General features: G+C 43.2%; 1 protein-coding gene across 2 annotated transcripts in view; it reads left to right on the top strand.

Annotated features, from left to right (window-relative positions):
- Window positions 1-13,443, top strand: part of TANC1 (tetratricopeptide repeat, ankyrin repeat and coiled-coil containing 1) — a 3,647,153-nt gene that overhangs the window by 2,490,698 nt on the left and 1,143,012 nt on the right. The window lies entirely within an intron of this gene.

The raw sequence follows: 13,443 nt of genomic DNA, 5'->3' as shown, positions 1-13,443 counted from the left end.
AATATCTCTGTTTCAGCTCTCTGTGCTTCCCTTTGGCTTACCCGGTGCTCTCAGAGTTTTCACAAAATGCCTGGCTCCCGCCATTGCTTTTTGCAGACAAATGTTCAAATTTACCCATACTTAGATGACTGCCTGATTCAGGCAGACAGTCAGGAAAAGCTGCTAAAGAACCTGATCTTTGTAAAGGACCTACTGACCTCCCTGGGGTATACTATCAACGAAAAGAAATCCAAACTAGTGCCCACGCAAAAAATTGTATTTCTGGGAGCAAGCCTGGACACTGCATCCCAGATGGCATTCTTTACACCAGAAAAACCTACCCGACAACCTACTTCTCTCAACTAGCCACCAGACTCCAGTTATCTGCAAGGAAAATCCTGCAAGCTCTGGGGTTCATGGCCTCTTGCATTCTACTCATTCCATATGCCAGACTGCATATGAGGAAACTACAGTGGTACCTAAAAAACCTTTGGTGTCAACATTCCCAAGACCTGGAAACTCTTATACCAAAGATACCTTGTTTAAGGAAAGATTTCCTTTGGTGGGCAGCAGCATGCAACTACAACAAGAGACTACCCTTCTCACAACCACACGCTGCCCAGACCTTCACCACAGACACATCAGACTATGCCTGGGGTGCACACCTGGACAGCAGGTGCATTCAGGGCCAATGAAGCCCAAATCAAATGCATCTGCACATCAACCAAAAAGAGATGTTAGCTGTTCAGCAAGCTCTGAAAGCCTTCAGACCCCTACTCTCCCCGGGGCCTCTACTGATCAAAACAGACAACACCACTATGTTGTGGTATATCAACAAGCAGGGAGGGACTCACTTGTACCCTCTCTGCAGGCACGCCATGACCCTTTGGCACATGGCCTCACCCATGCAACTACACCTGTTAGCACAATTCCTGCCAAGCTCTCTCAACTCTCTGGCAGACAACCTAAACAAAAATCTTCTGGACCTACATGAGTGGCAGCTAGACCAAAGAACTTTCAGCCTTGTAACCCAGAAATGGGGCACTCCGAAGGTCGACCTCTTTGCTTCCCATTCCAACCATCAGCTTAGCAAATTCTGCACCAGGAACCTCACAGCAAGGCCTGGAAAGTGGATGCTCTATCTTTCCAGTGGGACAACCTCTCGGTCTATGCATTCCCCCCTCTACCGCTCATTACAAGGGTACTGCTCAAAATAAGGGAGGAAAAACCAAGGACAATCCTGATTGCCCCAAACTGCTGCGCAACCTGTCACCATGGCATCTCCCTCAAATCCCAACACTCCTTACCCAGAGGAATGGAGAATTCATGCATCCCCAATTGCAGACCCTCAATCTGGCAGTCTGGCTTATTCCCTGACCACTGCACAAGCTGCCAGTCTAAGCAAACAAGTTCTAGATATTATACGTGAGGCCAGACGCCCTAGCACTAGAAAGTCTTAATGCTGACAAGTGGAAAAGGTTTTGGACCTAGATCCAGGCTAAGGGAGTCGGAACTGCACAGCCCTCCTTAGCTCTCATCCTGAATTACCTGGCTGACCTACTACACAGGGGTCTATCCTTCTCTTCCATTAAAACTTATGCCTCTGCCATCTCTGCTCATTTCAGCACAGAGCCACCACTTTTCTCCCACCCTCTCATCAAACAGTTCCTAAGAGGGGCTGACAACTTGAGGCCACCCAGAAGTGCACCTACCCCAGCTTGGGACCTTAACTTTGTTTTGGAAAAGCTCATCCTGCCGCCCTTTGAACCAGCAGCATTAGCAGAGTTAAAGTTCCTCTCTTGGAAGACAGCCTTGCTTCTGGCCATCACTTCAGCTAGGAGAATATCCGAGCTACAAGCACTAATGGCTGTAGAGCCCCTCATCATTTTCCATGCTGACAGAGTCTCCCTCAGGACTTAACCCATCCTTCATGCCAAAAGTGGTGTCCAGTGTGGCTCTCAACCAATCCATTCATTTGCCCACCTTTTTCCCTAACCCACAAACAAGGGGGGAAGAATACTGCACAGACAGCTCAGATTCTACCTAGACAAGACTAAATCATTTAGGAAGACTGATCAATTATTAGTCAGCTTTGCTGCAGGAGCAGAGGTCAAGGCCATATCCAAATGGATAGCATACTGCATCAATTTCAGCTACAAGCAGCCTGGGAAACCTCCTCCCAAGGGACTCGGGGCACATTGTACCAGAGCAACCTCCACCTCTGCAACTTTCCTCAGAGGGGTTCCCACCAGGGACATCCTGGAGGCTGTAATATGGACATCTATTCATACCTTCACCAAGCATTACCACCTGTCTATCTTCTCCAAATCCAGGGCAGGCTTTGCCACAGCAGTCTTGCAGGGCATCCTAGCCAGTCCCCAGTTTGCTTGACTGCCTCCACCCTTTTTTTCAGCTTTGGGAATCAACCCAAATGTGATGACTGCAACAGTTAAACACGAAGAACATAGTACAGATGTCCTTCAAGGATGCATCTGCAGTCCTAACAAATGGGTTGTCCTGTCGTCAGGCAGCCCTTCGGTCGGCCGGATTCCAAAGTCTGGGTCTGGCCTCGGCTGGTGTCGCACTTCACCCGACGTCATCTCTGCTGGTCTTCGGGTATAAAGGCATCAGCCGACGCCATTTTCCTCAGTCTTTCTTGCCGTGTGGCGCCCGAAGCAGAAGCTGTTCGCAAGTGCCGGTCGGTCAGATCCAGAGATTACTACTACCGAATACTACTTCGAAGACTTCTAAAAGCTAGGTACCCCGTTGGGGACTCTTTCTTGCCTCAGCCGATGTCAGAAAAAGTAAATAACTGTTTAACTTGTGGGAAACAAATACCTCATAAAGATTTCCACTCTTACTGCTTACCTTGTTTAGGCCCAGACCACGACGTAGCAGCCTGTTTAGCCTGTGCTTCCTTCAACCGACGAACGCTTAGGCGTCGGTCGGAGTTTGCTGAACAGTTTTTCGGCTCAGATTTTGCGTAATTATGCCGTCGGATCCTCCGACTTCTCAAATTGTTAAGAAACGCAAAGGAAAAAGACCGACACTCGCGGTCCGCGGTTTCGGCCGAAACCACGGTTAAGCAAACCGCGAGTGTCTCGGTTTCGGCGAAACCGAGCAAACGGGTCAATCTTCAGCCGAATCCATGACTACTACCGAGGCTCCTGCTACCCTAGTTGAATCGGCCTCTGAAGTTTTGCCTACTAATGTGGTTCCTCTAGAATTATCGGACACCATCCCTTTGGATGTCTCTACCCCAGCACGTGGTGCTGCTAGGCCTCCTGCAGCCATGTCTATAAAGGCCTTTGCCAGGGCTAAAGCAGCCAAAACTGCTAAATCAGTGCCTGTTAAGCCCCCCTCACACAGGCCCAGTTCCAGTTCTCAAATGCTTACTCTGGCAGAGGATCTCATCTCTTTAATAAGGGGATCCCAATCTCACCCAGACAGGGCCTCTCAGCCTCCAGGAAAGAGACCTAGAGCAGAGCCCGCTGAGCCAGTGTCCTCAGATGATTCTTCTGATGACTCAGACATTACAGACCATCCAGAGGCTCCTTTTTCTACTTATGAAGATTCCGATGCTGAAGAATCTATTCCTTCTGCCTCTCCACCAGAGGAATTTTCCTTTGGGGAAACCTTACATGCCATGAGAGAGCAATTCCAATGGCAGGGACAAGATTTCTCAGATTCAAGAAAAAGGCTTAGGACCTTTCTACATTTACAGCAACATAGGCCTTTAGCTATACCTCCAGTTCTACCTGTTGTGGATGATGCATTTAATGATGTTTGCACTGCTCCTGATACTTTACCTCCAGCCCCTGCCAAGCCCGATAGGTTTTACAGGGTACCGGACACTCATCACCACCTATACAAGGCTCCACTTGCAGATCCTGAGACTATCTCCCAGGGGCCGAAGGCAGTAGCCGACCTCAGCAAAAACCCTCTCCCTTCTGAAAGGGAATCCAGGTCCTTAGAGAGATGGGGTAAAAGTTTACACCTCTGCTACTCTCTCAGCTAGAGCTTTGAACTGTCAGTTTCATATGATCCAATACCAAGAGTTTATGCTTGATCAGTTAACTAAGAAACTGTCCTCTGATGATTCCTTAGATAAGAAATATGTTTTAGAAATGGTGAATAACATTCAGCAGGTTAGTAACCATTCTTTAAAATGTGGCTATGATGCACTGGAGGCTTCATTTAGATCAGCCATGACTGGCACAGTTATAAGAAGGCATGCATGGTTGAAAGAACAGGTCTTGCCGGATCATGTTAAAGCAAAGCTATTAGATGCTCCTATGGATAAGGCCAGTCTATTTGGTTCTCCTGCCCAGCAAGTAATGAAGAAAATGGAAGAGAAGGCAAAATCTGTACAAACGGTTAAAGATTTCTTACAGGTTCAGCCCCCAAGGTTTAGCAGGAACTGGCCTTCCAAAAATTGGTCCTTTCCAGACTCCTCTAAATCTCAGAGAGGCAGGAATAGACGTTCCAGAGGCAGAAATCAATCCAGAGGAGGTGCCTACAGAGGACGCCAGTGGCAAGGCAATAACCAACGAGGCACAGACACAACCACTGCCACTGCAACAAGACAATCACAGTGACTTGGCTCTGACACCGCCTACCAGGGAACAAATAGCAGCACCCTTAGGCGGAAAGTTAGCCTTATTTTCAAAAAATTGGCACTATATCACAAGAGACAAGTGGATTTTGCAGACTATAGACCAAGGCTACAGGTTTCATTTCCACACCTTAGTAAAAAGAGGAATGCCAAACCTACCTCCAAATCAGAAAACAGAAGCTCTAAAACAGATAGCTCAATTGACAAAGATGAGAGCTGTGGAAAGGGTACCACCAACAGAACAGGGCAAAGGATTCTACTCCAGACTCTTCCTAGTACCAAGAAAAGAGAAAAGTTGGAGACCTATTCTCGACCTGTCCGCTTTAAACACATTCATCATTGTTCCCAAATTCAAAATGCTGACCCTGCAGCAACTTCTTCCCATGCTGGGCAAGGAGTGTTGGCTGGTAACTCTAGATCTCAAGGAGGCATACCTGCACGTCCCCATACGACCAAATTGCAGAAGATACCTCAGATTTCTTGCAGGATCAGAGCATTATCAGTTCTCAGCATTGCCTTTTGGCTTATCTACTGCGCCCAGAGTATTCACAAAATGCCTGGCATCAGTAATCGCTCATTGCAGGCTACAGGGAATCCAAATTTATCCATACCTGGACGACTGCCTGATACAAGCGGACAACAAAAGCAAGCTGACAAAAGACTTACAAAGAGTCATTTGCTTACTACAAGCCCTGGGATACACAGTCAATTTAAAAAAGTCAAGACTGATACCATCCCAAACAACAACATTCTTGGGTGCAGAATTGGACACAGTAAAACAGATGGCATTCCTAACTGCAGAAAAGCAAGAACAACTCCCTCTTTACTTCTTGGCATTAACAAAGCAGAACAAACTAACAGCAAGGAAAGTACTGCAGGCCTTGGGCTTCATGGCATCATGCATAATCCTGGTCCCCCATGCCAGACTGCATATGAGAAAGCTACAGTGGTACCTAAAGAATTTATGGTCTTAACACAGGCACAGCTTAGAAACCGAAATACCACTAATCCCATGCCTGAAACAAGAGTTCCTATGGTGGGCTCAAGCATGCCAGTCAAACCCAGGCTTGCCCTTCCACAACCTTCAAGCAAGCCAAACCATCACAACGGATGCCTCAGACCTAGGTTGGGGGGCCCACATGCTGGACAAATGCATACAAGGATTATGGACTCCAGATCAACTGCACCTGCACATAAATCAAAAAGAAATGCCGGCAGTAAAACTAGCAATCCAGAATTTCAGACCATTCCTCAAAGAAGGCCATTTAATGATAAGGACAGACAACACCACAGTCATGTGGTACATCAACAAACAGGGAGGCACTCATTCATACCCCCTATGCCGAATTACTCTGGACCTATGGAATATGGCTCTGAGCTACAACATTCAGTTACAGGCAATATTTGTACCGGGAAAAGAAAACATCCTAGCAGATATGTTAAGCAGAACTACCTCGGATGCTCACGAATGGATGCTACACCCGGACATCTTCAAGGCCATCACACAGAAATGGGGAATGCCACAAATAGACCTATTCGCATCCCCACTCAATCACCAGCTCAAGAAATTCTGCACAAGGACATACCACCCACTTGCATGGAAGGTGGACTCTCTATCCTTCAGTTGGAAAGGCCTGACAGCATATGCATTTCCACCTCTTCCTTTGATGCACAAGGTACTACTGAAAATCAAAGAGGAGCATCCAAGGATAATTCTGATAGCTCCAAATTGGCCAAGACAACACTGGTACCCATTGCTGAGGAGCATGTCTCGGGGGAGAACGTGGACACTACCCCTGATGCCTTTGATGTTAACTCAGGACGACTACAACATCATGCATCCAAACCTAAAAACTCTGCAACTGACTGCCTGGAACATTACATAACAGCAACTAACCCAGATTTATCCCAAAGGGTTAAAGACATTATCCTTGAGGCCCGCAGACCTTCTACAAGAAGGAACTATGCAGGGAAATGGAAAAGGTTTGTCATTTGGAGTACTGAAAGAGGAAAAGATGTGTCAAAGATAGATATTGCCAACATCCTGGAGTATTTGGCAGAGCTTCTCCATACAGGCCTGTCCTATTCCTCCATCAAGATACATGCATCAGCTATTTCTGCAGAATACAGCTTGATCCCCTGTCTTCTCACATCCTCTACTCAGGCAGTTCCTCAGAGGAATCAAGAATGTAAAACCTCCTAGGAAACCACCATTACCAGCATGGGACTTGAATGTGCTAGAAAAATTGACACTCCCTCCATTCGAACCAGCAGCAACAGCAGATCTTCAACACCTATCCTGGAAAACTGCTTTCCTACTGGCAATTACTTCAGCAAGAAGGGTTTCGGAACTACAGGCCTTAATGGCAGTACAACCCTTCCTAATCTTCCATCAGGATAGAGTATCCATGAGAACTAATCCTACATTTATGCCTAAGGTGGTATCCAGAGTGTCTCTAAACCAGGCAATCCACCTACCTACCTTCTTTCCCAATCCACAGAACAGGGGGGAAAGACTGCTGCATACCTTGGATGTACATAGACAGTTACGCTACTACCTGGACAGAACCAAGGACAATAGAAAAACTGACCAGCTTCTAGTAGCTTATGCAACAGGAAGGGAAGGAAAAGCAATTTCCAAACAGACAATCTCCAAGTGGATAGGAAATTGCATAAGATTCTGTTACTCCTATCATGGAAAGCAAATTCCACAGAACATAAGACCTCATTCTACAAGGGCTACAGCCACTACCACAGCTTTCTTACGAGGAGTGGCTACCAAGGACATTATTGAGGCGGCTACTTGGACCTCCGTGCATACATTTGCCAAGCATTATAACTTACCTCTATACTCTAGATCCCGAGCAGGGTTTGCCACTGCTGTATTGCAAGGGATCCTAACTACACCATAATTCTTCTTCCTCCTCCCCTAGTTTGGCTATGGTATTCTACCCATTTGTTAGGACTGCAGATGCATCCTTGAAGGACATAGTACAGTTTTGTACCTACCATAAATGTAGATGTCCGAACAGGATAGCATCTGCAGTCAGGATTACCCACCCTCCTTCCCCTCTGTGGTACTCCTAGGGTATTTACCCTCCTAATAGCTAGCTGGGGGGGGATCTCTTGTGATGTATTTGTTTGTATATATGTACATACATGCTTATTTTTTGTGTTTGCCTACTATCTTTTTTTTGGAAAAATTGGCATTTACCCAAAATTTAGTTTTCCAAGAGGGCAACTGGCATCTGGGGCAAGAAACACTGAGGAAAATGGCGTTGGCTGATGCCTTTATACCCGAAGACCAGCAGAGATGACGTCGGGTGAAGTGCGACACCAGCCGAGGCCAGACCCAGACTTTGGAATCCGGCCGACCGAAGGGCTGCCTGACGACAGGACAACCCATTTGTTAGGACTGCAGATGCTATCCTGTTCGGACATCTACATTTATGGTAGGTACAAAACTGTACTTCATGTACACTTACCGTAAATGTAGATGTTCGAGTGTGTTCAGTGTTTTCTCTCTCTATCCTTACAAGGATTTTTTGGTATTTACTTTCTACTGGTGGTGGTCTTCCACCATAACCTAGCTCCCTCTTGGGGGCTCCTGACAGGGCAAGAAAAACTGATGTAATGGCGTCGGCTGCCTTAATTTATAACACTGACAACCTGATGTCAGTCCTGGAGCGACGGCAAGCGACACAAATACTAAGCCTCTGGTATTCGGACTGACTGAGGGCTACCCTGGCAGGGATAACCCAAATGTGGTGAATACACTTGAACAGCTACATTTATGGTTAAGTGTACACAACTGTACTTTTCTTGTATTACAAAAATTAAAACTCTTTGGGTACTGAAAACGTGGGTAAAGGGATATATTTAATGGACAGACTGAGAATTCATCAGGCTTTTGACAGTATCTCATTTAAATGTACCTTTTTGTGCTGCATACCGAGGTATTCTAAATGGTGCAGTGTCCTGAACAAATATGACCGAATGAAACGGCACACTGTCTGTGACTCTAGCATGCTACAGAAACCTTTTGCCATTTATATTGCCTTTATTTCATATAGCCTGTTGTATGCATCTGCTAAGTCCCCTGCAGTTTCTGTTTCTGCTTACAAGAATGAGCTTGTACTTGCTTCAGAACTGGCCAGGTTTCTGTTTTTCTTGGTCTGCCAGTCCCTTGGAGCTTCCATATGTGGGTCCTGTTTAGGGTACTCTGAATTATGCACTGCACCTCTCTTTCAGTCATTTCTTTAGACTATGTAACTAATGTCTGTTTATGGGAAAATATGAAAGAAGCATCAGAATAGTGTATGTTACTGTAACAAACTGCTTACTTTTTGATCTATTCTTTAATCTTTAGGCTCTTGGCTCTCTGCTGTGCCACCTACCTACTAAAATTCTGATCTGTTTTCTAACCCAATTACTTTTGTACAGGCCGATGCTCATTTTATGTGTGGTGTTCACCACTTCCAGGCTTGCTTGTTTATATATTCTTAATGAAGAACTTGGATGATTTTTAAAAAATTGGCCCACACTGTTGGTTGATAGGTTCTTAATTTTACTGCCAAGGAGACAGTGGAGAAGCTCAGCTACATTACATGGTATTGGTGCGAGACTAACAATGTCCCCTATTTAGTACACTTTCTTCACATATCCTTAATGAAAATTTGTGATCAGCCATCCAGACTGGTTTTAAAAGTTAAATCAAAACTCTGCATGGTAAGGGCAACCTATTCCATAAATGTGGGTTAGGTATTTGTCCCGCCATCTGGTGGTGGTGATGTAATATAAATTTAGGTTTCTAGAATGGGTATTTGCTTTACCACTGGTTATGTTTAGGTAAGAGTTCAAAGCGTGCTGCATCATTTATAAAATAGAAGGCTAAGCAGCGATCACCCCTCCAAGGAGTATATGTGGCATTGAGTAGAGGGGCAGGGCTGTTAGTCTATCAGAGCCAAGAGTACAGAGACCTGAAGTCTTTTTGGTGAAAAAAAATTGAGACCTGGTTTAGGGGCTTAGCAAGATGTATAGGGAAGAATACATTATATTCAGTGAAGGCCTTGATAAGGGAGGAATAAAATGGGACTAAAATAAATTTGAACCTTAAAGATTGAGTGAGAGAGAGAGAAAGAGACCACAAAGGATAAGTTTTATTTATTTAACATTTGTTTACTGGAAAAGTCCAAGTGGGAGAGAGCTCATTTTCAGCAGAGGCCAGGGGAGAAACGCTCCCACAAATTAGAAGAATTTTCTAACCACCACAGAGACATGGTGGTCAAAGGTGACTGTTTTAGTATATGTACCCAAGTCCCTGATGACTATATCAAATTTAAGTTGAATATTATACATACATATATATTTTGTCGGTAAACCTCGTAATTTTATTTATTTATTGACGTTTGTTAACCGGATTAGTCCAACTGGGCTTGTGGCCCATTTTCAGTGGGGACCCGAGGAGAAAAGCTCCAACAATACATTTCTATTACAGAGTAACATATTAATACAAAAAATAATGTGGTGAGAAACAATTATACAGAGCAAAAGTTTTAACATTTGTTAGGTACATACAAACAAGTTAAAGTTCCAAGTAAGGAATTAACACTTGTTTGGTCCAGCTCTTGCTGAAGAATGAGTATCAGAATGTGGATTGTTGACTGTTATCAAATCCCAATCATCAACAAGCCATAGACCCCTGAATATCAGATTTTATGTCCTGGAGATGTATCCCATAAAGATGGAGGCACAGGACAGCACTGATAGCATTTTTCTGTGTAGAGCAAATACTTCCAACTTTGATAGTGTGGGTTCTGTCAGACAGCCAGTTCCGTATCCAGCAAAATATGTATGTATTAATTCTGAGTTGAAAGAGTTTGTCAATAATCCAAGCATGGGGGATACTGTCAGAAGGCTTTGTAAGGTCCACGTAGGCAGTGTGAACTTTATGCCCCTTATCTGTGATGTTAGTAATCCTTTAAAAGAAATCAGCCAAGTTGAGCATGCATGATTCGCCTTTACAAAAATTGGGGAAGGCGACACTATGATACAGATACTTTTGTGTACAGTGCATTGTGATGCCCAGCACAGAGGTGCATCATGCAGGCAAAACCATTACTGATGTGAGGAGTACAGTACCAGAATACTGGGCTAGCTGGAGTGTTCCTGGTAGTCTGGAGAAATGGATGGGTGACAACTTTATGTACATTTTGCATTTTTGGATGTTGGTTAACCATGAGCATATGAATTTTGTGTTTGCATTTGGATAGTAGGTATCTACTGCATTTTAACATGTCTTGGTCCTCCATTATTTTAAACAGGCATTTCTAAAACATCTTTGACACATCTATATTGCTGGCATTTGTTCATAAAGTTGTAATTCACAACTAGATTTAAGAAGAATGCTTTCTTACAAATACTTAGACGTGCTAAGGAAAATGTTAAGTAAGCATTAATATTTAGGATGAGTTAATACTGTAGCTTTTTTAAAGTATTTGCATGTGATTGTGTTTATATGCTTTGCTTTTTGAAGAAATCTTTCTGAATTTAGGCAGCCCATGTTGAAAGAATGGGACAGCTTTTGCAGTCTGTGTGAGAAGGTTGTGAGAGATGTGAGAGCTGAAGTAGGTAAAGTCATTAAAAGCGTTTGTGTGGTTGGTTGCTTTGCTGTTTAACTTGTGTTTACAGATTGCAGTAATCTGAGGCATTGTGCTGTGTGTACACACACACACACACACACACACACACACACACACACACACACTCTCTCTCTCTCTCTCCCTGTGACTGGGAACATGAACTTTTTGGCTGCTTTTATGCCAGAGAGGAACCTCCAGATCATCTGTATGTTTATATCCGGAGGGTATAATTAAAGATCTTAAAGTCGCCTTTAGATGAAATAGCAATTTTTAGATTTGGAATATCATCAGGCTTGCTATTCATCATCTCCTGCGTTGACGTTTGGTATTTCTCGATGGTTTCCAGTTGTTGTTCTTCCAACCATTGCTGGACGCGGGGTTCGCCCTCACCTGAAAACCCTGATTGTTTTCTTCACTAATGCCACTGGTATTATTATTGCGATTCAATAGTCTTTCACTACGTCGCAAAGGTTCATTTGAAAGAATGACATCCGTATCAGATGAACCAGTATTAGTGTCATTATTTGATGGAATTACATTATCCACTAAAAAACCAGTGTTAGTGTTAGAGCGGTTGTTAGGGGGGTCAGGATAAGCCTGGCCTTTAGAATATGCTTGTACATCTCTTGCTAATTTCTTCTTTTTAGTAACCAAGAGTTTGTCAATTGCTGTGTCAATACTTGTGTATACACAATATTCGAATTTATATCTAGTAAAATCTGAATGATTTTTTATCACTTGGTCAAGAATGTCCAAGTCAAATTTATAAGAAGTAATTTCTAAATTATAATAATTAATAAGGGCTTTTAAAAACTCCAGCGCTTGACGATCAAAAAGTTGTGTAAGTTCATGATGAAATGGTGATCCGGCCTGAAGACCTGCCGGGTATCGCCATTGACGAAGACCCTTAGGCACAATGTTCTTACTGATGCATTCCTGAAGGTAGGAAACTTCAAGTTGAAGTTTCCTACATTTAAACATTTTGCCATCAAGTTTGTCAATCAAAGTTAATAAATTATTATTAGGCTGAGAGTCATTAAGATCTGCCCTAGAAAGGCGATGATTAGGAGAGTCATTAAAAAAATTGTCGTTCTTGAAAAATGTTGTCACAGACGGCAGATTAGACTGTGATTCATTGCTGTTAGCTAAACCAAAAGAATTGTAGTCTGAACCAGTTCCATTAGGTAAAACATTAGTAGGGTTACCTTGACCAGGCTGAATACTATCAGCAGTTCCAACGGGCGTGTTACGGACTGAAACTGGAACAGCCTTAGAAGCGTAACTTGCAGGTAATCCTGTTTCTCTAAACGTCGGTGAACCATTGTTGGATAAAAGTCCATTTAGACTGGCAGTATTTGGTAGGTTAGTGGTAACACGATAGTTACCTCCACAAGCTGAGGCATCCACTTTCTGTGAAAGTGCTTCAACTCGTCCGAGAAGCACTTGGACAAGCGCAGTCAGGTTTCCGATAGCGTCTTCCTGCCGCGAACTGTTAGTATTTGAACTTCCTTGTAGGGAGTTCTCATTTTCTTCAAATAAAAGCTGCGATTCAGCTCCGTTCTCAGTAGCCATAACAACCACAAAAAGAATACTTCCAAAAACAAACAAACTTGGTAAAACTGAGAACAATAAAGCTGGCAGCAATAAGGAGATAAAACTGTTTTAATGTAAGCGCTTTCGGCTCGGACCTTTCCGAGCCTTCTTCAGACAAAACAGTAAAAAATATCAAACAGACATTTAAATAAGCCATTCAATTAAAAAATCAATTAACTTTTAAAGTCGAATGCCCTTAAAAACAGCTTGCTTTGTTTTGTTTTAGATCCTGAAGCACATTGAATACTACAAAATCAAACAACAAAAACAAGTAAATACTAGAATATAAATTACCTTAGTATAATAAATAAGTAAATAATATTAAATATTAAAAAATTATTATATATTAAATAATGAAAAATCATCATCTATTAAGAGACAATAAATTTAATACACATTTAAAAGAAAGTGCTTCATTTAACCCTGGAAACACTTGGGCGTTAGTCAAAATCTGCCATTTGAGCTCATCTATTTCTAACTTAACTCGCCAAGGACCGCCTCTAATATCATTCATTCTTTTCTGCAAAATAAGAAATTTAAAAGTATGTGTTGGATTGACAGAGATATGCTTTGCAAGAGCATTGTTACAATCTTTGTTTTTGATAGCGTAGCAAT

This window comes from Protopterus annectens, chromosome 6.part0 (genome assembly GCF_019279795.1).
Source record: "Protopterus annectens isolate FY-2018-M chromosome 6.part0, PAN1.0, whole genome shotgun sequence".
In the NCBI taxonomy this organism is placed as follows: domain Eukaryota; kingdom Metazoa; phylum Chordata; order Ceratodontiformes; family Protopteridae; genus Protopterus; species Protopterus annectens.
This window is presented reverse-complemented; position numbering and strand designations above follow the sequence as displayed.